The sequence below is a fragment of the Tyto alba genome, unplaced genomic scaffold (genome assembly GCF_018691265.1).
Source record: "Tyto alba isolate M040663 unplaced genomic scaffold, T.alba_DEE_v4.0 Super-Scaffold_42, whole genome shotgun sequence".
NCBI classification, from domain to species: Eukaryota; Metazoa; Chordata; class Aves; order Strigiformes; family Tytonidae; genus Tyto; species Tyto alba.
In genome coordinates, this window is record NW_024881318.1 from 11,441,655 (window position 1) to 11,463,920 (window position 22,266).

A 22,266-nucleotide genomic window follows, 5' to 3' on the forward strand; every position below is an offset into this window, starting at 1 on the left:
TAATATAGCCTGAACACTTTTATTATTACTTCCATGGGAAAACATCTGGTTAAAATTTGAGGTGGAAGCCATAAATAAACACAATATTCTATAGAGTCTCATTAATTTGGACACTTGTTTCTTGTGTTAATTTTAAAGCATTTCTTGACATTTTGTAATGTCATTGCAAGTAACACATAGGAGCTCTGAAACATTTTTTTTTTTTTTTTTTTTTTTTACTACTGCCTAGTTCAGAATAATTTACATTGTCCCACAGATAGTAAGTTTCTTCCAGTATTATTCCACACAACCTGAAGAGGTCTTTAAGCATCACCTGTGGTCTTCAGGTCATTTTTCCACAGCTTTTCCGGTAGTTACTCACAAACTGATAATTGCCAACAAATAGATGCACTGCAGTGCTGCGCTGTCATTTGTTTGTACTTCCCTTCGGCTTACAGCCCTGTGGTCCTCTCCCGGGCTCTGTCTACATGCCACTGTGCTGTAATGATAAATAACATTATCGACCTATAGGTATGCATAAAACATTAGATGGATCGTATGTTTTCTGGACTGTTCAACTTTCATGAACTGCATTTCAAGTTGCCTTGATCAGGTTTCTTAGCACTGACACCATAGGCTTAGGGTGGGTAGAGAAGTGCCATGGACAGAAGTAACTTAGTAAAAACAAATATATATAGATTCTTTCTTGTTTCAACACATTATAAACTGAACAGTTATTTCAATTAATTTCTTAGACAGCAATTAGAAAACTGAGTTAAAATCTTGTCTTTAAAAGTCAAGTCTTTAAACTGGTACTTTGACCAGTTTAAAATGTAAATTTTTTTTTTTTTCCTTCTCATTTCATTAAACAGGTATATTCAGAGCATTTAAGTTTAATAATGGAATATCTTCATCTTAAATCTTTTTAACTTTTATGAATATATGCACATTTTAAAGGATTGAAGGGTTTGGTTTTGCTTTGTTTTTCAAAATGCATAAATGATTTAGGAGCCTAAATTTAATTTTCAGTGGTAGCTTAGTAATCAGAAGTCTAAATCCCTTGTATTTAAATTAAAATGAGACTTTTAAGCATGAAAGACACCATGAAAATTAACTTGGCCCCTAAAGCTTTTAAGTACTTGTCTTTTTAAACACATAACTTCTTTACATGTAAAATGTGTTTGTTTTATCACAGACTGTGTGCATGTATGGATTTGTGCGTGCATGTATATATATATGAAAAATGTATCTATGTAAGGGGGAGTGTGCACGTATAAATTTATTATAGGGAAAAGTATTCTTAATTTATTTCTTTTTGAGAAGAAAAACATGTTATGTTCTAATTTTAAAAAAGGTGGAAAATGTGATATAGAAAAAATGTCCAATTTATTTTTCTCCAGTTACAACTCAAGTTAATTCCTCTCATGCACAATGCAAAAATCATCCAAAATGATTCAGGATCAGGCCCTTGTTTCTTCCCAGAATGCTGCTACTGACACTAATGAAATGAAAGGAAAATAAATAATAAAATGAAATAAAAGAGGTGACAAGTCTTTAGATGAAATAGCTGCCAAACAAGCAGAATAATTTATGTTAGAGGGGTGGGAGGTCATCCAGGCCAACCCTTCATTCACAGCAGGACCTTAACATAATATGAGGTCAATATAACATGAGGTCAGTAACAAAATTTTATATTATTTCCTTTTGAAAAAATAAATTAGATGGGTCTAGGAAAGAGATCTGGATGGAGCAAGTCTTGCATTTGCAACCACAGAAGACTAAACTTAATCCTAAACTGATGTAATAAACATTCAAAAATTAACCAAAAGTCTTATTTGTATAGTTTTCTACCTTAAGCAAATCATTAGATTAAAAATTTATAGTCAATTCCCATGGCAAAAATATTGTTAAGAGATAATTAAGGTAGAGAACGGACACAATTTCTTCTTTAAAATTTCAACACCAACTCCAGCAATATCTTCCTTGGGTATTAATTGAAAAGGTTTTGTTCACTACAAATTCATTAAAGAACTTGCATTCAGCTACTCATTCTTTGGAGGTATATTCACTGCCCCTCATACACTAAAAGAATCAAACCTTCTTACATTTTAAAACTCTGGAAGTATTTTGTGGGGAATCTGAACCCTTCCTCTCTAATCTAAGTAATTTTTTTCTGTTTTTGTTTCCCTGAAACCAGAAAAATTTTGTAGCTCATGTTGAATTTGGAAGTCATTTGAATACCACCTTATTCCCCTCTGTAGCCTCCTTGCTAAACAAAAATACTATATGACTCCTTTTCAACTGAAGAATCTATCAGATTATATACATATTCAAGCTTAAATGAATGAAGAGACTTAATACTCATATTAGTATATTAGGTAAATAGGAACAAATGTTGTTTTTTAGCTTTGTTGTTTTCCTTCTCTTCCTCTCTCTCTTTTACTGCCAAAGCCCCAGTAGAGTATGAATGCAGAATATCAGCCCATCTTCTAATATATGCAGCATAATCTTCTTAAAATGAGTTTTCACTTCAAGGAACAGAAGGGCTTAGAGATGAGCGGCATGGCTTTTTTGTATTTGGCATCTCATTATGCTTATTACCATTTTTTTTCTTCTTAGAACAATTGAATATCATTAGTGAAGAAAAATTCTAGCTAAATATTAAAAGTTTTTTGTTTTGTTTTCTTTTGAGGGGCATGAGTAAGGAAGTGAGAGGCAAAGTAACGATTTTTGTTCATTCATGGGGAAGGGGAAGATGGTTTTATATTCCACATTTCTTCCTCCCAACATAATGTTTCCCAGTTACTGGGCATCCTACCCCAAATAATTCCATTTAAACTTTAACAAATGAACATTTCCAGGAATTCAGGATGTGGAAATAGGGAAGTAAAAATATTTTTCAGTAAGTTCTTTATTTTGTTTTGTTTTGTTTTGCTTTGTTTTGTTTTGTTTTGCTTTGTTTTGTTTTGTTTTGCTTTGTTTTGTTTTGTTTTGTTTTTTAAGGGAAATGGCCTGAAATGCACAGACATATGAAGAACTGAGAAAATCCTCAGTATGTTTGGGTGTAGATTTAATTCATCATGGTTTCTTGGCGAAACTCAAACACAACATCAGTTTCAAATCCAACATCTTCCCTTGGGAAACCTCAGCTGAGTTCTTTACTGATTAAAGCCAATGAAGCTGGACCAGCAGACAATTTGCCCAAATATCTATTTGCACAGATAGTTTGTACTACATTAGTGCCTAGTGAAAATTCAGTGATTTAACATGTTTCTTTCATGTTTAATTATTTCTTTTAAATAGGTTGGTTGGAGAAGGTAGGAATTATATGTCCAGCATGATAATGTTTGATTGTAACCACTATAAATATAAGGAGTTGATACTGGTGGAGCAATAATTAATTTTTTCTTCCTATCCAATGTACAGTGTCATAATCCATATCATGAGTTCTCCAGGCCATTGACCATCAGTTAACTTGTGTCATACCTAAAAGAGATAGGAGGAATAAGGAACAGGAGATAAGAGGAGAATGCTTAAGAAAAAGCTATTTCTGAAATCCAAGGCTGTAACTTTGAGTTACAAACTACAACTACCAGAAGGGCCACACAGTTTGTCTCATTTTCTATTATGTCTCTGGTAAAGATGGCATTAAGGCACAATGCTGAAAAACTTTAGCACTAGCATCTTTAAAAATAAAGTGACACTGGAAAGAATGGAAGAACTAGCACACTTGTAGACATCAGCATGGAAAGTTCTCCTTAGTAGGAGAAATTTAGCTGGTGAAACACTCCATTTTTGTGCTTAACCCTTCAACCCAATGCACAGCCTTCTTGTACTTTGGAGATCTGCAAACTGTGTGAGACCTAGTGCCATAAACTACCACCAGATGCTAGGTTATGCTATGTTCCAGTTCAGCTTGGCTTGATTCAAGTAGACAGCTAGCCAAAAATGGCCCCAACTTTATTTCAGAGCCTGAACTGCTGTACTCACTGGTCTTGGCACACACTTTACAGTCAGCTAGCGCATACTCAGATGGTGATAGAATCCATCTCTGAACTAATCAGTTTCTGTTTAGTTGTTTTTTTCCCAGACACAACCAGTTGTGTTTATCCTTCCAAAATGTGTCCAACAAGTTTGCTAAGTAAAAATCCATTTATCTAGGCAACTTCTTAGAGAACATCACCTCCAGGGAATGACTCTTTAGTCTTAATTTTGATTCGCCATTGAAATATGTGTAAATTCCCAGTGATTATAAACATGACAAGCTTCTTTTATAGGGGTGAGATTCAATTCACATCTTAAAACAAACTAAGACACTGCATAAATGCCTAAATACAAGCTAGTTTTCAGTGGAGCTCTAAATAATACATTTAGTGGAACTTGATTCAGTTTTTTAAAAACAGGTCATAGAAACAACCATGATGCCCTAAGGCATCCTTATCCGGTCTCCAACTAATGGTCTGGAAAGCCAAGGGTATCCTGAAGTCCCACATCATATCTACCAGTCCCCTGTGGACCACCCTGATACCCTAACACATCTCAAATTTTACTGGATACACATATGTAGTTAAATGGAATTGATGCCTGTATTGACTAGATGTTCCAAGGACTGTAACAAAAGCTTAGACATCTACATTCCATGTATACAACTGGGGAGTGGCTGGAGAGGTTGTTTTCTGCAGTACATGGTAAAGAAGATAATGTTTTTAAAATAACCCTTTATCTCAAAGAATTCTCTGCAGGCAGCAGAAAAGAGGAAATTACACTCAGGAGCTGACAGTTGGATTGCAGTAAAAACTCCAGTAATGATGCCCTGTCCATGGAAACTTTACCAGCCTTTTCTATGCTTGAAGCTCTGACCTGCTCAATCCCCATTCTATAAAATAAACAAAACAAACAAACAAATAAATAAATAATTCTTCCACTTTGATTTCAATAACATACTGAAAATTATACCAGTTAAAATAAAAAAGGCATCATTTAAGGAATGGGGTAATTAGAGAGTGTTTCTCTCTTGCCAGTCAAAATAGGCTGCATGAAAATAAGAGATGGAAAAGAACAAAAGAAGAAAAACAAAATGACAATAAGAAAATATCTCTTTTTACTTTATTTTTTTTCCCCTTTGGTGACATTCTAGAGGAAAGAGAACTGACTACTTGTGTGTGATCAATTTAGAGAGCTGCTCACTAAGAATTTGTGTTTGGCAGGTTTTATAAGTCTTTACAAGAGTAGAAAATTACATGGAGGCAGAAGGACTAGCATTAACAATGAAGAGAGTGAGGAGCACAGTGATTTGTGTATGTAGCTTGTATAAAATCTTCTTGGATGTATTTCAGTAGTTGCTGTATACAGTAAAGAAACACAGCTTGAAAATCCTGGCCTGGAATAACAAGAAAAAAGATATATACCTCTAGACATATACATCTGGAAGACAAGTTGGAAGTAAGATCAGAATATATTTTTTTCAAGAAATACTGCTATTTTCACATATTTCTACTTGTTCCAGACAAAGAAAAAAAAATATTTTCAAAAATATTTAGTCTTCAGTCAAACTGCATGCCCTACTTTGATTAAGGCAAAGGGGTTCCTTTTGTGGATAACTTTTTTCTTTCAGTGAATAATGTAAAAATCCCTTAGAAAAACCCCAAATCTTTAATATCATATTTTGAGTTTATTGAAAGATTTCAGAATTGTGTCATTCTGTAAGTTTTGATATCAAAAGAAATATTGTGCAATAAAAATACACAGTATTCATTTTTAATGTATATGTGCAAAGATATATTCTCTTTTTAATGAAAGAGAAAGTCTAACATGTTGATGTCAGTGGAGATCTGCTGCTGCTTTCAACGATATCAATTTATTCCAGGCTAGAGATATTTTATCTTTTAATAGACTTACCTGTAATGAGCCTGTTGGCTCCTTAGTCTCTAGATGTCACATGAAGTTTTAAAGGCCAGGAATGGCATTTTATTCTAGTAGATGAGATCTTCTAGAGGGTTTAATCGCCATCCAGTGATGCCTCTCTCTGTATTTGTTGAACAGGTAGTTGAGAACAACTATCTCCTAACATAAGCACTGCATTTACATGTGTAAAAAGATTTGGTGGAGTACTTGAAGGTCTCTAGGGTGGGGTTAGGTGGTCAGGTCAGTTCATTTCTGCATTACCCAGGGTCCTCATCCTGTGTGTATGTCAGCTTACTCTCAGGCTGGTATCTGCAGAGTTAGTTTCTCTTGAGTGCTAACTAAACCTGCTCATAGGATTAGCAAAGGTGAGTGGCAGTCAACAATGTGTGTTCAATGTCACCCGTGCCACCTGGCCTGGGAAGTTAGACCCTCTCTCTCTAGTTAAAAAAAAAAAAAAAAAAAAAAAAGTTAGTGAAGTTTCATTTCTTAGTTTAACCTTAAGTACTGAACTGTAGTCTTGGGCCTGAAGACTATATCAAGGAAAGTAAAGCTCCGTTTTCTTCTTGATGTTCCAAAGATCTTCAACACAGCTGTGAGAATATCAGTTCACTTTTTGTTGGTCTTAAAGTTTCCTTTTTTTTTTTTTTTCTATGCAGACCATAAAGTTTTCAGGATAAGTGCTGTATTTTTATACATCCTTCTAGACTATGTAACATAATGGAGCCTCTGGGGCTTACAGTAGAATGAACAATAATTGCTTTAATTCATTGTGCAAATAGAAAATAACTTCTCAAAATGGCTGTCAGGATAGGATGAAGTCTATTATGCATATTTATTTCTGCTAAGATTTGTAAATATTTTAATAGGCTTGAGTTTTATCTGAACAACCTTTAGGTATCAATTACTATATTTCATGTGCAAAATATTGTCCACAATATGTGTGTAGGGCAATATTGGGCCCTCTTATGAAGGATGTAAGCAAAACATTTGAAAAATATGTAAACAAGACTAAAGGTTATCTTGTTTTTATTTTTCTGTACTATATGATGTATAATTTCTCCAGTTATTTACTTTGCAAATAGGACTGTGACCTAAAGTTAATCCTATTTTAGAGACACTGCTATTGGAAGATGAGCAAATTGGTTTGGTTAATAACAAAAATAATTCCTACTGCCACTGTTCAGACAAATACAATTGATAACACTGGTTAAGAAAAGTAACAAAGATATAATTTCCATCTTTCTAAAAAACCTACTCCAAACTATAACTAGAACTGGAGGGGATTTTAAAAATATATGAAATGTAATGTTATTCAGACTTCAATGGGTACATAAATAATATTCGTACTAAAATGTACAGCTTTTTTTGCTTCTAATTCAATTCTATTTACTTTTTCTGATTTATAAGTTATGTAAATACTTCACTTCATTATAAAAATTATATTTATTTTTAAATTTACTTATTTTATAAATAAAGCATTTTTTCTCAATATTTTAAGATTATATAGGCATCTAAAAGCCACTTCATCATGATGTACACCATGTGTATAAACCTATCCAATTTATTCAGCATTCATCAAAGGAAAATTAAATATCACTTTGAGAAATTATGCATTTTTTTAAGGTGTTTTTGAAAATTCCAAATTTCTTTTCAGAATTTTATAACAACTTCATTTATTTAATTTTAATAATAAATAGCATTAGTTAAAATACCATTTCTATGTGTTTTAAAATTCTTTTACAACTCTCTTTGATAAATATACCAGGTTGAAAAGATAAAATACTTAATTTCATGAAGAAATGAATACAGAAGGGTAAAGTACCATATTTTATTTTGTTTTGTTTTGTTTTTTTCAATTAAAACAAAATGTTTTGACAGGTTAAAATGGAACATTGACTCAAAAGGTTGATTTGAAATGAAATGTTTCATTTTGAAAAGTTGATGTGAAGCATAAATTTTGTATCAAATTGGCATCATAATTTGAAATGTCACTCAAATTATACTTTAATTCAAATGCCAATTCAAAAGAAAAGGGTTAGGTCTGAACTGAGATTTTAAAAGAAATCTTTTATTCTGTTCCAAACTATTGCTTTCCAAAATCCGAAAGTTCAGGAAAATGGACAGTCCCTACATACAAGTTGGAATATAATGAAAACTCATTTTTCAAAGGAAAAACATTTTTCATCAGAGCATTTTATCTCTAGCCTGATTCCTTACATATCCATCTTGGATGTGTCTGTATTAGGCTCTCTGGAGCAGAGATACATTTTTACTAGAGTTCACATGTTAATAACACTCTAGAGAGCTCTGTTTCATAAACAGCTGTCTCATTAAGGAGGTTGTTCTTAGAATGTCACAAACAGGCTCAGACACCTTAATATCAGAGGAAAAGAAAAAAAAAAAAAAAAAAAAAAAGAAAAGAAACAAAGAGAAGTGCATAATAATCAATTAAAGAAAAATGCTAGAGATTCTTCATGTGTTGAAAAAAAATAGAAAGGACTATTGTATAAAAATTTGCAAGTATATGAAAGAATTTTTAGACTGATCTTAAATGACTATAAAGTGCTCATACAGAGGCGGGAATAGTTGGTCCACATCTCAGTTATCATTATTTAGGTAGCATAGTTCTGGAAATTCCAGGAACGGCATAGACTATTAAACATTTAATTAATCAAAAAATTGGATAGTATTTGTAAACAATTATTCCTAATTTGATAAGCATGTGACAAGAAGGAGAAGGAAATAATGGAACACTAGATTATATTTGGGAGATGCTGTGTGCTGCTATTGTAGGGTGCTTTCACTTGTTCTACACCTTTTGAATGAGTAAGCGCTGTTTCCTGTGGAGACGTTCAGTCAGCCACACTGCTATTTTTTTTTAAAGAAGTTACAGATATCATCAGAAATATTTGTACTTTCCTAAATCTCTCTCTGAATATATTTCTAAATTGCAGAGCAGTTTTGAATGAAGTTTAAAAAAAAATAAAATAAAATATCAGCTCTCTGCCATAGAGATACCTTAGAAATAGCATTTAGTCAATCTTTTCTTTCTCTAAATGATATGATGATATGATAGTTAGGAAACCTAGTATAATAAAGAGGAAAATGTGATCAGTAAAGGCTGGTATATTTGTCTGTAGCACACATGGACATTTTTCTAATGTGTAGTGCTCTGTTTATGTATTATCCAGTTATGTCTAAGATTATTAGGCACAAATAAAAGGAATATTTCTTCACCTAACAGGAACATAGTTTCAGAGATCTCTCTTCACATCAACATAAATCTGTGCTGCTTTGAAATAAAATTATGGGGGGAAATACAAGGGAAATGACTTTCCTATTACTAGCTCTGTTACAAAATGAGTCAGGTATGTGGTGGTGGAGATAAACGCCTAAATGAAGGTATAAGGCAGACACCTTAACCTCTTTCACCAATAGTTGAGCCGTTAATGATTATAATAAGTACATTTTCCCAGATACCAAGTAGAAGCCGTGTTAGAAGTAAAAGAAGATTTCTTGATCTTTAAGGATCCAACTTGAAATCAGCACAGAATGTGCAGCTTTTAAATATATTTTTTAAAGCTGTTTTTACCTCTTCATAGGGCCATTTCTAGACAGGATTAGCAATGTGTAAGTCAAGATTCTGTTTCTTTTCTTTTTTTTTTTTTTTTTTTTTTTTTTTTCCTCTTCACTTTCTTCTTTGCTTTTGTTTTTGTTTTAGTTGGAAGATAAGGATTTCGTCTCCAAACATGTCAAACATGTCTGCATTGTATTCTAATGGAGCAATTCACCCATGTAGGTATACATGAGATAGGTTTAAACTACATAATTCAGACAGTAATGGTAATACAGTCACAGAGCCATAGAGATGTTTGGCCTAAACACATTCATCTTCACTTGAGTTCCTAACTACATTTTTACTGTCGGAACTGAAACCTTGGGTCTTATGGGTTACTTTTTCAAAGTAATTAATCGAGAAGTACTCTGACTATGTCTATGCAATGTTCCACTGCAACTTAGCTGGGCTGTTGTTGAAGATGAGTGTTTTCAGGACACTGAATCTGGCCTCTATTTATTTGCGAGAACCCTCTATTCTAAAATGTAAGAGGAGTAGGGAAGAAATACAACACTATGAAAGAAACTAATCCATTAATCATCCTATACTGATAGTTACCAAGAAGAAAATGCATCTAAGGCAGTCTCTCATATGTATTTGAAAGAAAGAATGTGAGTGAGAGGCAAAGAAAGAAATAGAACAACTTAAAGAGTTAGTAAAAAGAGATACAAACAACTTTTAAAATATTATTGGGCAGAAAATACCTTTAAATACTAAAATATTAAAATTGATTGAGGTTGTGAAATAAGTGTATTATTTAGTCCTCTGTGCATTAAAATTAATTTTTCATCTTATCTAAGCAGCTTCCATATTGGCTTTTGCAGAGTGTTCTTAATATTTTATATGCTTAAGGGAATAAAGTTGCACCTTGACATCTCAACATTCCTGAGAATGTTTAACTTTATTTTTTCTCTTCTCCCATGCACAGAATTTTCAAATCATGTGTGAACAAGGGAAAAAAAAAAAAAAAAAAAAAAAAAAAGTGAAAAGCGCACAGTTTTGCTGCACCATTCTGGGCTTTATTTCCCATATGATTGTGTATGCAAGTGCTAAGAGCTCTATTCTTCTCCACATTATTATTTTTCTCTTTGTTTCCCACTATCTCAGTCATGTGGCTTGCATCATGCAGTAGCCCTAGCAATGTTGAGAACATCAGTAATTTGATTGTAACTGAACAATAATAAATGATGAAGCAACTTCATCTGAGCTGGAAGATCTGGCCTTAACCTCTCTATATTTACAGCTCTGGAAGGCCTGTATTCAGGAGAATTTAAATCAACAGAGACATGCCAGTCCTCGTGTACTGCATCACTGACATAAACATAGCAAAACTGCTGCTATTAGGAGATAAGTTCTTATTTTGTACCCCCACAAACAAAAGGGTTTAGTATATCATCATTGGTTCTAAAAGCAACATAGGCAAATGGCCCTGGATAAGGCAAACAAGTGCTTAAATCACTGCAGCTTGGTCTCTGCCAGGAAATTAAATATGTAAAACCTCCAATATATGGTCCTTATATTCACATGCTGAGGCTGTACCATTTGATACAGCAGGGGTTTATGCCCTAATGACCACTCTAGGCATTGAAGTTCTTCCAATGAAGCTATAATTTTGTACCTTTCAACATAAAGTTATATGCAGATCTGTGTAGTCTCCTGAAATTGTACAGTCCCAGTGCCTTGATCCATGCCATTGGGCTGATGTGGGTGAATCCTCCCATGGATACAGATAACTGGATTTGGACTCAAAGACATAAGTGCATATTCCTTCTTGCAAGTGTTAAGAGATCTTGACTTTGCAGTCACTGCAATTCTGAAGAAAAATTTTGAAATAATAATGTCTACTCTCTTCCCAGGGAAACAAAAAAAAAAAACAAATCTAATCAAACCAAAAAACCCTTGAAGATTCACCTTGCCCCTTAGTTCTTTCATTGGCAGTAATTCCCCCTTGTAAGCATCCAGTACTGTGTACAAAACCCAGTACTGAGGTTAGGAACATTAACAATTTTAACAGACAAAAGTTTGCATGAATAGAGACTTCGATTCTTCTTACCTGATTTTTAAGTGCATAACTGAGTTAGGAAAATGGACATCCTAAGCTCCCTCTGTAACTGATGGAGAGAGATAGACATCTCCATATTTTGGAGTCAGTAAGCCACTGCTTAAAGAGAGGTGAATGCAGCTTGTATATCCAGTATGTCATCTCATTTGTTCTCTAATTACTCCACAAGATTTGTACATGTCTCCTTGTCCGTCTTGTTTCCTCTTTCCTTTCTCCCCATGTCAAAATGTAACTGTGCCCCAGACTGTTGCAGCAACTGACATACAGATGGATCTTGACCATTTGGTCAATTTTTTTCTCCTTGGTCAACAGTCAACACTGGATATCTTCTTCTAGGGGTGTTTCAGATCACCTGGAGCAATGAGTGTCAGAAGATGGAGTCATTTATATAAGAGGTTTTTGTGGTTTGAGCCTAGTTGGCAGCCAAACATCATGCAGCCACTCTCTCTCACTTCTCTTATGGCAATGAGAAGAGACAAATGAGCCAGGCTTGTGGCTCGAGATAGGAACAGGAGGGGAAAATCACCTATTATGGTCACGAGCAAAATGCATGCTTGTTAGGGGAAGAAAAAAAAAAGAACATAGATATATTACAGACACTAACAACATATAACAGAGTAGGACAGTGAGAAGGATTGCCACATTTTGAGAACACCTTCCCACCACCCCTCTCTTCTTCCCTGGATCAGCTCTGCTCCCGATATCTCTACCTCCTCCCACAGTGGCACAGGGGCAGGGAATAGGGGGTGCAGTCAGTGCTGCCGCTTCTTCCATCTTTGGGGGAGGGAGCTTCTGGAACTTGTTCCCCCTGCTCCAGCATGGTCCCCGTCTCACAGGAGACAGTCCTCCACAAACTTCCTCCAACATGAGTCCCTCCCATGAGCTGCAGCATTTCCTTATACTGCTCCGTCGTAGGTCACCAACTTTCTCCAACTGGAGTCCATCCCATGGGCTGCAGCCCTTTCCAATCTGCTCCGACGTAGGACACTCCTGCATGCTGCAACCCTCCCAGTGCTGAACTACAACAGCGGGGCTACTTTTTCCCACAAAACCCCAGCCTTTTTCGGGAACAGCACCTTGATCATCGTTGTGAAAAACATAGGCCATAAATCAGTATCTGCTCCACCGTAGGAAGCAGGGGAGTAATGGGTGGCAGGGGGGGCCACCCTGCCATCTGACCACAGGATACAGGGGGGTGTCTTCTCCAGCACACCTCCCCCTCTCTTTTCTTCCTTCATTCCTCCACTGACTTTGGTGGTCATGCAGCTGCTGCAATTCCTCCTCACAAGTCCAACTGCTCGTCACCACGTCCCTTCTTAAAAACATTATTGCAGAGGCACAGATGATTGGCTCAGTTTTCAAACAGAGGTGAAGGTGACTTGGAGATGGGGGAGCTTCAAGAAGCTTCTCACAAGGGGCTGCCCCTATATCCCCTTCCCCTGCTGCAAGAAAACCCCATCACTCACTCAAACCCAGGACTCAGTTATAGGATGACAGGATTACTGGGAGGGATGGGGACTCCTGTGGTACATTTTTAAATATGGCCAGAAGATACCTGGACACATTTCATTGCCATTATTGACTGTTAAAACTTAAATTACTTGCATACCCTTCTTTATCTGGCAGCAGACAAAGTTGAGATCTTGTTAAAAAATTACACCACACTACATGAAATCCATTCTTAAGATTAAATGGTACTTGAATTTGTTTTTGAAAACCACAGCTGATACAGAAAAGGGCTATCATTACAACTCAGAGTAAAGCTGTGTATATATTGTGAACTCTACTGAAATACTGTAAAATCTATTGAAATGATATTGCAAATGAGATCTCCAAATCTACCCTGATAATCCCAAACAACTCACAAAAAAATAAACATAACTACTTTTTTAGCATAAACAGTAGCATATTCCAACTCTTTTATATGACCTATATATGACATATGCATGTATGAAGAGGAAGAATGTATTCATTCTTCTCCTAAAATATTTTCCTGAGACTGTGGCTCAAGTACAGTACTTCTATACAACTAGAATCTCTTGATTTGTCCAGCTGAGTCACCAAGCTAAATTCTTTATCATCCTTTTTATAATGAATGAAAAATTGTCAATTTAAGGAGACCAGAGATCCACAAATGATTTACACTAAACTGGTCTCCAAACAAACGTGTTTCTCACCAATGACCACAAAATAGACTAGAGAGATTAACCTCATTTATGGATAGAGGATAAAAACACAGGGCTGATGAAACAAGGAGGTTTTCCTTCCTTATTCTAGTACTCTGAGCTCTGTGAATTCAGCCACCTACCTCACTCCAGCTTTGTTTATATTTTGTCTTCTTTTTCTTTCAGTGGCTTTTAAGTTACACATTTTGATTCACTTATCTCTTTAAGAGCTGTTTCTGAAAGCATCAATACTACTTGGGTATCCTCAATCTCTCTTTATTCCTCTGAAGGAGCAAATAAATGGGTGGCACAGAGTAACCCCATTTTCCCTTTCCTCTGTTTTACATCTGTCCCATAAAAAGTTAGAACTCTCTCCTAATGCTGAAAAGACTGGTGGATCACCTAGGATGGGAAGGGAATGTAGAATTGTGTAAGTTATTACGATGGTCTCTACTTGATCCCAAATAAATCCTGAAATTACAACATGAAATGTAGAAAGCATAGAAGTCTCAGTGAGCATATCATCCAAAACAAACTGATACCAGCCACATGTCTCTAACTATGGATACTTGATGAGCAAAGTAATTTTCCCCCAGTCTTCCTGGGCTACATTGATTGTATCACTTTCAATACCTTTTCTCTCATTACAGGTGACTCAAGAGATTTCTCTCTCTGAGTTGCCTAGCTTTGTCAATTCCAATTTATCTAGATATTCTTTTACCTTTTTCCTCAACAACGAAGTTTTGTGATCGATAGTAAGTCTCATAAAAGCCCTAGAAGGTATCACTAACCCTTCTTTCTTACATTACCGATTCCCCTTTCAGGTCTGCAAAGGAGTGCTATCAAACTACTTGACCAGTTGGAAGGTACCATCTATACCCACCATTTACTTGGCATTCTCATTTCCTTCCTAGCAGTAGTTTTGTTTAATGTAAGTTTTCTTTTTTATTTCTTCCCCCTCTAGTCCTCTTTACGTATTTGGGGAAATTAAAGTCTGTCTTGGTGTCTGGGGAACAGGCTAGTGGCATTTCAACCTTTGGAAAATACCTTTATTTTTTATTCCCACAGAAATTCATATATGAACCCTGCCTCCTGCACCCATTTGGTTTCAGAAACTGCGTTCTTTTTATTCCTTTTATACTGCAATACTCAAAAAACCTGTGGAGAATCAACAGATAAATTATCCCCTTGAATTCTGTCTACATTTGGAATTGCTATGGCTAGCAAATCTTTTCATTAGCCACATTTATGTTCAATGCTCCCCATTGCATTCAGTCATTCAAAAAGTTCCAATTTTGGATCAGCTGTAGTAAGAATAAGCCAGGAAAATCAAGAAGATGAACTCCCTGTGGTATACACTAGCTTTCATGCACACAAATTCAATTGAACAGCTCAAACACTGTTCTGCAAAATTTGGTGCTCCAGAAGATATAGGTAGGTTAAATGAAGTTTACACTTCTTAAACATATAATCTTTGGTTGTTATTTTGACATAAGCAAATGGTTTGCTTTAAATGACAAAACCAGCATGCCAGAAAATCCCCTTTCTTTATGGCCCAATACAGAGCTAAAAATCTAAGTTTGGTGTAGAGCCAAAATCCGTTTTGGACTGATTTCTCCCTGGCAGGAAAAAAAAAAAAAAAAAAAAAAAAAAAAAAAAAAAAAAAAAAAAAATCAAAATATCATAAAACTATTGAGATTTGACCAAAATTTTCTTAATTTAACTTCTCAAAAGTAAACTACATCAAAAAACATAAGAAGTTAATTTTAAAATGACGGGAAATAAAATATTACCCTTAGTCTCCAACCAGAAAAAAAAAAAAAAAAAAAGAATTGTGGAATTTCTACTTCAAACCTAATTCTTATGCACATGCATATATGCCCCACTCCTGTCCTCATTTCATATAAAGCAAACATTTACGGCAAGAATATTTGTTCTGTTTTATTGTTATTGAAGAGATATAATTGTGTGGTTAGGAGAGCAGTGGGAAAGAGAAGAGGCTACTCCCGACCGTGGTTTGGAGATCCAGTTGCTGGATTTCCTTTGGGAGATATATAGTACTCAACCACATATGAGGCAACAAAGGAAATACTAGTGAGAGGGAGCTGCTGTCCAGTACTGGTTGTTAGATTATTTAGTCTTTGCACATTTAAAAAGGAAAGTGTAAACCATTTTATTTCTGCTGGCCTTAACCACTGATCAATACCGACAGCTTCTTATAAACAATGCAGTCGTCAAAGAAATGCAATCTTCTTTCTCCCAGAGCAGTTACATCTTAGGAAGAAAAAATAAAAAAGAATGAAAGTGTGTGTGCATGCATGAATGTGTGTAAGACAGAGAGACACATTCATTGTGTTCCACTCATTCAAAAATTCAGGTATATTAATTTTCCACTATAAAACCGGGGCAAATAAATCTGCTTGTTTGTTCTTTCTCCAGACATTGAAAATCAGTGCAATAAGTTGAGGTCTTCTCCCACCTCTCCTCATGTGTCTGATGGATCTGATCGTGTAAGATGCTGGCTCCTCGCCGGTCAGAAATGATGATCCTTTCAATCTCCAGTGAAGTTATTAGTGCCTGGAATGCCCAACTCTTGTTTACCACTTCTGTTTTATTACTGTCTCTGGGAATGGATCTTGAGAAGGGGCAAGTTCTGACACCTTCATCAGCAGGACATAGATAGGCTAAAAGCCATCAGTGACAACATACATGTACACATATGTACATACATTTGTCATGATTTCCAAATATTTTTTTATTCCATGCAAACTGAGACCTTTTGAAATTGTCCTTTAATGAAAAATCTTTAGAAAAGGAGATAGACATTGTTTTTGTGTAAAAAGAAGAGCCCATTAAGTCCAGCCCCTGACATACTTAGGCTAGCTCTGTATTAAACCCCACAAACCGTACTTCCTCACGATTGCCCACTCAGGCCAGCTGTCAGCATGCTTCCTGGCATTCGGTCCATGAGACCCAGCACTCTTTCAGACAGAGGTCAGGAACATGTCAATGAGACCATGACAGTAACCAGTACTAACAACACAGATGAAGCTTAGAAGCCTGAACCTCTGTTTGCTGTATGTAGCTCTTCCTTATATGGATATCTAGGAGCTGTATTTTTCTCAATGATTTTTCCCGACTCTAGACTTGACACTCTGTTTTAGCCAAAGTTCGCAAGTGACTTCAGTGAATATTCACAACAGTTTGCAGCTAAAGCTGCCAATTTCAGCCTTTTTTTTATCCAGAAAGCATAAGAAGTTAAATGCTTTCAGGAGTTCTGTAGCCATTTCAAGCATTTCTACATGTCTGGTAATTTTGGACAAAAAGGTGAAAACTCTGGGATATTGCTGGGAAAACATTCTTGAACAGCAGAAGGACAGACAGCAAAACCACATCAGTAAAACTGATAAATGACTTAAAGCTTTTGTAGCCTTTGGAAAAGCACATACTGTGGTAAAGGTTGTTGTTTAAGAAGTCTTTCACTGAATTCACAAAGTACACTATTGTTTATGTCACTTCATTGCTGCTGTTTCAACTGGGATGACTCATTGATCACGTTGCACAAGTGTGATTACACACCCTATAGAAGAGTTAAGAATTAGGAATCCATTTTCAAGTTCTATATTGATTCTTATTCTGTTAATTATACTATTAATTAAGGTTAAAATTATAAACTAAATAAGTATAATTTTTTGCTTTAGGAGTTAAAAGTGGGGCATAGGAATCTGGTATTTAGAGATCATTATTTCTTTCCAACTATAGTAAAAGCCAGAGGCCAAGTATGTTGATAATTTAGGTAGCACAGTTAGCTGCCAGAAGTCAGATGGAAGGAATTGTTATTCATCTGTGACTAGATTCTGCTGGGAAAAGAGCATCTAATACCTTTCAGGGTCACTCTCATAAGTCCTGAGAAAGGAGATGAAGCCAAGGAAGTTGAGTATCTTCTCTCCAAACCACTTTTGCTGCTGCCTAGTGGGAAAAAGAAATATCTTTTGATGCCACTGAAGAGCTATAGGCTAATTTGTTTTCTTTTTTCCACCCTCCAATTAGGGTACCAATAAAATATCCAGGATAACTGTTTGAGTTCTGTTATCAGTGGAAAATTTAAATAACTGGTAAACTGTCCAGTAAAACATGAATTTGCCACAGGGAAAAGCTGCTGATCACTAACTGGCTATAGATGTCATTCAACAAAAAATCTTCTAGAAGGATCCCAGTGAACTCTGAACCTATAATAATATCATGGTTTAGGCCCAGACAGCAACTAAACACCATGTGGCCACTTTCTCACTCCTCCCCTGTAGTGGAATGGGGAGGAGAAAATATAACAAATGGCTCATGAATTGAAATGAGTTCAGGGAGGGATGATTCACCAGTTATGGTCAGAGGCAAAAAACAGACTCAGTTGGAAAAAAAAAAGAAAAAATATCAGTTTCATTTGAACACAATCACCACTACTATTTTACCAACCAAATCAGACTAAGATAGTGAAAAATAGAACCACACCTTAAAAACACCTTCCCCCACCCCTCCCTTCTTCCCACACTCAGCTTTGCTCCTGATTTCTCTCCCTCATCCCCCTGAGTGGCACAGGGGGATGGGGAATAAGGGCTGTGGTAAATTCAGTTCACATGTTGTCTTTTATGCTCCTTCTTTATCAGGGAGAGGAATCTTCACCCTCTTCCCCTGCTCCAGCGTGGGGTCCCTCCCGTAGCAGACTGTTGTCCACAAACTCCTCTGATTTGCTGCAGATCTTCACAAACTGATCAAGTGTGGATTCCTCTCTTGGGATGCAGTCCTCCTAGAAACAGGCTACTCCAGTGTGGGCTTCCCATGGGGTCACAGCGTCCTTCAGACATCCACATGCTCTGGCATGGGCTCCTCCACAGGTTGCAGGTGGAGATCTGTTCCACCATGAGCCTCCAAAGGCTGCAGGGCACAGCCTGCCTCACCATGGTCTTCACCACAGGCTACAGGGGAATCTGCTCCAGCATCTGGAACACCTCCTCTCTCTTCTTCTTCACTGATCTTGGTGTCTACATAGGTATTTCTCTAACATCTCACTCCTCTCTGTTCCTCTTACACAGCAGGTTCTTTCCCTCTTAAATATTTTAGCATAAAGGCATATTCATCATCGCTAATTAGCCTGGCCTTGGCCAGAGGTGGGTCCGACTTGGAGCTGGGGGAGCTTCTACAACCTTCTCACAAGAGGCACCTCTGTAGGCCTTCTACTGCTACCAAAACCCCATCACACACAAATCCAACACAAATAATTGTATAGTTTTTATTTTGTTAGGTCATTTTTCCCCCACTTCAGATCTCACTCAGGACTCAAATCTGAAATAAAATCATCCCCCCTAAGCAAAAGTTAACTGGAGCAGATGCATTAAGAGCAAGAGGGATGATATTCTCAAAAATCAACACTGCATATTCACTGGCTGAACTGTGCATGTACACTGTGATATCTGGTAGTCTGAACATGTGTTTTTGGACATATCACAGAAAATGCAGTTCCAAACTAGGGATTTTTGCTTTTCTCCAAATAAAATTATAGTGGTTCTGATCCAGATGTTCCTCACTGAACTTTGAGTGAAGACGGCTTCAGTAGCCATGTTCAGACAAATGGTTCTGGCTCCAGATCCAGTGATAAAAGTGGCAAGAAAAAATATGCTTTGAGGATCCTATCAGGGTATCATCAGGATGTAACTATCAGGAAACACCACAACTTCCTTCCTTCCTTTCTAGAGACACTGAGTTTAGTGTAGATTGTGTCATATCTGATATGTAAACTCAAAGTTCATCAGTTTTCTGATTAAATTTCAGGATTGATCAATCATACCTGAGTAGCTCAACAATAGACTGGTAGAGGCTTTGCATACTGCTCTTTTAGAGCTATATGAGTTGTATATTGCTCTGCTGGAACAATTGTCTAATATATGATATATGTGCCAAAGTGCCTTTATGAGCCAGGGTCTCAAGTTACTGCTGAAGTACTTGTGCTACAGACACTACTGATCACTGATGCAGATTTTCGCATAGATTTCTATGGCATAGATTTCTATGGCAATCCCAAATTTGTTACACCATTTCTAAAATTTAAGTATTGCATCTGGAAATGCATACTCAAGGAACTTATCTAGGGCATCATCCTCTTAAAAGTTAACTTTACTGTGTCCAATGAATGAAATACTGAACAGCAGGTATATTATTTTTAAAAGGGATATAAACAATAGTGAAGCACTGCCTGATTATATTACAGTATCTATCTTCTCATGTATCAGCAAAAACTAGCACCAAAGTATACCTAATTATCATATTTACAGTGGTACAGGTAGTAAAACAGTTATGTTTTGCATTGCTCAGGATGTTCAGGGCTGAAATAGATAAACTATGTGGGAGATTAGTAATAGGTAATTATTCTCTACTTACATATTCAGCTTCATATTTCTAAATTAAGGTAAGTGGAAAAAGCTTATAAAATATTCAGGACTCTTTTATCTTTCCTCCTCCCTCTTATTAGAAACTGTGCATGAATTTGCATAGAATAAACTGAGCCCATAAATCATAGCAGAAACTGCAAGAATGCTCTTTGTAAGTTATAATTTAAGGTTAACTGTAGCACATTTTGCTTACTGTATTATTAATAACTTTAGTTCACTCATGACAAGATTACATATTAAAAATTGTTGGTAGACAAAACTCCAGTTCATAATCAATTTGCTTCCTAACCTTAGAAAACCACTCACAATGTTTTCATACTTGCAAAGAAGAGACCATCAGGAAGAAAGTTTACCGGGCAATATGTTAAAATGACCCTACTCTTCAGTAAATCTGATGCATCTGGTCAAGAGGTTTAGGTACAAGGCTTTGCATGGAGCTTAGACTGTGTTTACATGTCACACAGTAGGCTTGAATGCGACCTGTTCTCTTCTGCAATCTGGAACTTACGGCTATAGCCACAAGACAAAATGTTAGCAGAAACATCTGGAGAACTTCAGAATAGAAACTGTGATACCTGCACAGTACCTGCATGATTCTCTACCTCGGCAAAGGTGAAGCACTGAATGATAACGTAACTAATAGTGAATTAGTATCCTTGTATATCTCTGTTAACCTTGTATAGTTATTCTTGTATAAATCTGTTACACATTTGAAAACAGTCAATGTTAAAGGGAATACAAATTTGCTGGGGACCAAGACTCCCATGGGAGGCTGGGACTCCTTCCAAGCCTGCTAGAACCAGGCTGTTGCTGTCCACAGCCCCTCTGTCCAGCCAGAAGCAAGGCTGAGCGTTTAAGTGATCAAACAAGAACTAATCAACATAGACAAGGACAGCAACTTTACAGATGCCACATATACACAAAGAGCACTCACACAACCATGAATGACACAAATGGCTTGATCCTGTTTGTGCTTGTCAGTTAATCAGGCTCAGTGTTTGCTATCAGATTTTGCACCCATGCCCACTCAAACACAAAGAGGTCTTTGCCATTGTCGTGGGAGAGACCTTTGATGCCTCCAGTAGCTGACTGCTCTCAGACGCCTCATCTCTCTGGTACCTGGCTCACAGAAATCTTACTATTATAGTTACTCCACCTTGAAATTCACCATCCACACATACACAGAGAATAGCAGGCACTCACACTGGGGAAGAGGTAGGGGTTGGGTAAGACGATATTAAGAAGCTGTCTAGACTGGTTATCAGGCAAATAACCACTTAGATAATTAGCCAGAGGCATTGGTTAGGCAAGAGCACACTTATCTGTACCTTCTTCATACAATATCTTTTATTGCACATCTTCTCTATTTTCCATGTTTTCTCCCTGATCCATCTTGCTCATTCCTTTTGCCTACCTTTTGTCCTTTCTCTAAACATCCCACAGTCAGTTTTGCACAACACCATAAACATTTTCAAATATCCCACAATAACTTTGCTCTTTCCCCTGAAATTCATGATAGTCTTGTTTCCCTCTTCTTATTAGTTGCTGATGATTGTGGCTGAACTTCGCATGGCCTTTGAGCTCTCCCTTCAACAGTCCATCCATCAAGCAATCAGTGACCTGAAAGCTGTGTTTGTTGGTAATACCTCCTTTAACTCCTGTTTGGTAGGAATTATGTATCTGGGTGTTTAATGCTATTTCTGTTTCTCATTCTAATCTTCCATGCTGAAGAGGTATTAATCAGATATTCTCAGAAGTCATATACATTTACACTCCATATATTCTCACCCTAAGTTCTGTTTTATCTGCTAAGGAAAATCACTGGTATTCAGGCAGTAATTAGTTCATTCCAGTATTCACTACTATCCTACCATTAAATGTCCTGCTGAAATCCAGGAGCTGTTAGGTTCAACATTTCTTATTCTTGAACATTGTTAATCTCTGTTAGGCATTCATAAGACTTCAATCTCAAGCGGCACATACATCTAAGTTTGAAGCCTACATAACAGCACGATTTTCCTTTCTGCATATTGTAGAATCATGTTAAAGGAATTCTGTAACCTTATTTTAACTCAGTAGTTTAGTACATCATCACAGGTC